Source organism: Gorilla gorilla, chromosome Y, assembly GCF_029281585.2.
Source record: "Gorilla gorilla gorilla isolate KB3781 chromosome Y, NHGRI_mGorGor1-v2.1_pri, whole genome shotgun sequence".
NCBI classification, from domain to species: Eukaryota; Metazoa; Chordata; class Mammalia; order Primates; family Hominidae; genus Gorilla; species Gorilla gorilla.
This window is the reverse complement of record NC_073248.2, coordinates 43,689,168-43,693,625: the sequence shown is the minus strand read 5'-3', so window position 1 is coordinate 43,693,625 and position 4,458 is coordinate 43,689,168. Positions and strand designations below refer to the sequence as shown.

The 4,458-nt window shown below is 53.7% G+C and overlaps 1 pseudogene; it reads left to right on the top strand.

The window, feature by feature from the left end:
- The first annotated feature begins 305 nt into the window (after window positions 1-305).
- LOC129530219 (tubulin beta-8 chain-like) lies at window positions 306-2,504 on the top strand (annotated as a pseudogene).
- The last annotated feature ends 1,954 nt before the right edge of the window (window positions 2,505-4,458 follow it).

The window sequence follows — 4,458 nt, the reverse complement described above, 5'->3', positions numbered from 1 at the left end:
CATGTCAGCTACGGATTTAATCTTACTAAAGATGTGGGAGGAAGTTCTCCAGCTGACCAGCTTTCCCCAATGTCGAAAGGACCACAGCAAGGCCACCTGAGGCCCCAACAGATGTTCAGCTCCAGGGGATTCACACTTGGGTACACCTGTGTGGAAGTAAAGCTGTTGCTTATTCTGGGGGCCAAATCCGAGGCTGAGGGAGGTGGGCGGCGGTCTGTTTAAACGTTGGCAGAGGGCGGGCTGGGTCGCTGCGCATCTGCTCTTCCTTCTCGCATTTCTCCAGCCGCCCAAATCCCGTCTTGGCCATGAGGGGGATTGCGCTCACGCAGACCCGGCAGTGCGGGAACCAGATCGGTGCCAAGGTTGGCATCCGGGGCTCTGAGGTCCCAGCTCTGGCCTGCTGGGTGGCCAGGGAAGATGTTGGCAGTGCCAGTAGCGGGGGCGGTGCCCCTGCATTGCGGCCCTTGGGCTCCCTGCCGGGGAAGCGGTGGAACTGGGAGGCTGATAAGGTGGCCAGGGTGGACCCCAGGGACATGGCAGCCTGGGGATGGGAGTGCGAATGAGGGTGGGGGTGGTAGAGGAGCTAGGAGAGGGGCTGGGGCGCTTCCACCTCCCTGGCCTCTGTGACTCAGCTCTGGCCTGTCTGACCCCACCAATCTCTTGTAGTTCTAGGGGGTGATCTCTGATGAACATCCCATTGACTCCCCTGGCACCTACCACGGGGAGAGCAACCTGCAGCTGGAGCGCATCAACGTGTACTACAACGAGGCCGGCGGTGAGAACCCAGTCCTTCTCCGATCGCCCTCTTGGGAACAGCGGCCCTCCCCTCGCTAATACCCTCCTGTCCCACTCAGGTGACTGGTACGTGCCCTGCGCCATGCTCGTGGACCTGGAGACGGGCACCATGGACTCTGTGCGCTCGGAGCCCTTCGGGTAGATCTTCAAGCAAGACAACTTCATCTTCGGTGAGCTGCAGATGAGGACTGGGGTGCGGCTCCTTAGCCAGGGCAGCTCATCTAGGAGTTCCCGATGGTCATCGCTGTGGTAACTGCGGAGCCAGGGCCCCTGAACATCCTCCTATCCTCGGAGTCGCTCAATCTGCCTCTCCTAAATGGCCTTTGGGAGGAAGGCCCGGGTGTCTCCTCAAGATGAGAAGCTACTGATGTAAACTCCCTGCAGGGAGCTGAGCTGGGGTCATGGCTACTGCCTTCCCTGAAAATGGGCAGGAGCCACCTACAGCGAGGTCTGTTAACATGTCTGAGGTTTGACTCCTGACTTAATTTCTAACAGGGGAGGCTGCTGTCCTGTAACTCTGGGGTAGGGGGTTTCATTTGCTCCACCTGCAAGATGAATGGTGCTTTCACCTCACATGTGACACTTGGTCCATTGTGCATTGTGGTGGTGACCACTGATGACCATACACCTGGCTATGAAGTGACTGACTGTACTGTCTTACAGGTCAGTGTGGGGCCGGAAACAAGGCCAAGGGGTACTATACAGAAGGTGCGGAGCTGATGGAGTCAGTGATGGACATTGTCAGAAAGGAGTGTGGGAGCTGTGAATGCCTGCAGGGTTTCCAGCTGACCCACTCCCTGGGTAGGGGGACTGGGTCTGGGATGGGTGCCCTTCACATTAGTAAGGTCTGGGAGGAGTATCCAGACAGGATCATAAACACATTCAGCATCCTGTCCTCGCCCAAGGTTTCAGACATTGGTGGAGCCCTACAATGCCACCCTCTCAGTCCACCAGCTCACAGAAAATGGGGATAAAACCTTTTACATAGATAATGAAGCTCTATATGACATCTATTCCAGAACGCTAAAACTGCCCACACCCACCTATGGTGACGTGAACCACCTGTTCTCTGCTACCATGACTGGGGTCACCACGTGCCAGCACTTCCCAGGTCAGCTGAATGCTGACTTGCAGAAGCTGGCTGTGAACATGGTCCCATTTCCCAGGCTGCATTTCTTCATACCTAGCTTTGCCCTGCTGTCTAGCCAGGGTAGCCAGCATTACCGGGCCCTGACCATGGCTGAGCTTACCCAGCAGATGTTTGATGCGAAGAATATGATGGCTGCCCCCATCATGGCCGCTACCTAATGTTGGTTGTCATTTTCAGGAGTTGCATGCCCGTAAGGGGGGTGGATGAACAAACGTTCAACATTCAAAATAAGAACAGCAGCTACGTTGCTAACTGGCTCCCCCAAAATGTAAAAACAACCATCTGTGACATCCCACGCCAGGGGCTAAAAATGTTGGCCACCTTCATGGGCAACAGCACGGCTATCCAGGAACTCTTCAAGCATGTCTCAGAACAGTTTACAACAAAGTTCAAGTGCAAGGTCTTCCTCCACTGGTACACAGGCGAGGGTATGGATGAGGTGGAGTTCACTGAGGCCAAGAGCAACATGAATGACCTAGTGTCTGAAACCTAGAAGTACCAGGATGCTACGGCTGAGAAGGAGGAGTTTGAGGAGTGTGCTGAGGAGGAGGTGGCCTAGAACTTTCCTTTTCTTGGGTAAAGGATGGAAACTATGTGGATCCTTTATTGTGTTCTGACAGCCCTGTGTCACTATGCAATTGTTCATTTGTGACTTCTCATCTTCTCCTGATGCATTTTAAAGCATTTTTATAGTATGCGATTTTGCCTACTAAAGTATTCTCATAACATCTGGTTTCACCTCTAACTTCTTTCTATAGGCTCTCTGGCTACTGCTGCTAGATGCGCTTAGTTGTTCCTGCAAGGCTGAAACTGTCTGGGCTTATCACATGCCCAGTAACAAGCATTCAGGTGGCTCCAGTAGGGGTAGGCATGGGCTGTGGGTGTGGCAGGCAGGCTTCACATGAGCTTATGAATGCCCTGGGACTTGGGCAGCTATGTGGTGAGAAATCTGTTCCTGAAGGAAATCCTTGGCTTATCCCGTGCATCAAACTTCCAGGGGAACTTTAAAGGTGGTCAGTGACCCTGGTGGACAATGTCTCAAAGTCCTACCTCAGGGTAGGAATGTGGTCAGACAGCTGGTTCTGAACCAGCATTGAAGGGTGGGAAAGCAGGACCCCAGCCACTCTATTACCATGATGGCCTGGGTGTGAACGTGTGGACTCATACTCTTAATTAGGTGGACATGCGTTATCTAGCAGGGACCGGTGGGCAGGAATCAAGCCCAGTGTCTGCTCACATGCACTGAATCCTGTGTAGAAGGCGATTAGGTCCTGGGGACCATAGATGGTGGTTGCTGGGCCTGTGTGGTCGGGGCAGTCTCTCCAAAGGCACAGATGGGGTTTCTGAACAGGACCTGGGGAGACAGGCAGATGCTCACAAGTGCTGCTTCCTCCAACTGTCAATCAGTGAGAAAAACAGCCGAGTGGAGGTCTTACCCAGTCTGAAGGGCTGATGCTCCCTGGAAAGGTGGTTAATGCACACTGTTGTCTGCTGTCTCTCTGTCCCCCACTCCAAAACTTCAGGGCAAAAATAATCCAAGATTGTCAGGATGAGACTAGTGAGGGTGGCACCTTTGGAGATAGGTCCTTTAGCCTGGTAGAGTCTCCTTCCCAGGCTTCTTGGGGAGACTGGACTTCAAAGCCTGCTTTGGGGAAGCTGTCAAGAGATGTGCTTATAAGCTGGGTGCTGGGCAGCATGCCAAGAGAGTGCTATTCTACCTAGCTCTTGTAGAATTTGTCAATGGCCTGTGTAATTACCTCTTGGTAATTTCCACCCCACCCTCATCACACAGCTAAAATGAAGCCAGCATAACCTGGGGGTGGACAGATGTACAGGTTCTACCGCAGGAACCCTGGGCATACCCACCTGCCTCAGGTGTGTCAGGGAAAACAGGTGAGGCCCCTTTCTTTTTGTTCACTGAATGTTTACAATGGCCTTTTGCAGCCAAATGGCAACAGGCAAGCAGGAGAGTGCCTCATCTTGAAGGAAGTGGCTCCTGAAAGCAGTTGGGTGGTGGCGGAGGTCCCCCATACTCCCTTAACCTGCTCTCAGAGCAGGAAAAGGGGCCCCTCTGACAGCCCTCCTCAGTGGCTCTCACTCTCTGAGGGGTGTCCTTGCCCACCCAGGTGTGCCCCCATCTGAAATGTCCTTGCATGGACCTGCTTTGAAAGGTTCAGCTGCAGCAACCACTGGAAACTGCCCACATCTAGTATCTCCACTGACAAGTGGGGTCAGATGTTCCTCCTGCAGTGGTACAGCTAGAGTTGCAGAGAGGGCAAGTCACTGCGGCAGTTCCCATCTGGGTCTGAATGGGGATCAGGCTTGGTACCCATGTATTTCCAATTACCTGGTTCCGTCTGGGGGCTTCATGGACAGGAATGGTGCTTTTCCAGGCCTCTTTTCCGTATGCCAGCTACAGGCCCAGATTTCCCAAGTATCTGGAACCCCGCTTCCAGGCTGGCAAGCATGGTGTGTTGTGCAGGAAGGACATCAAGTCTACAGGCCACAGAACC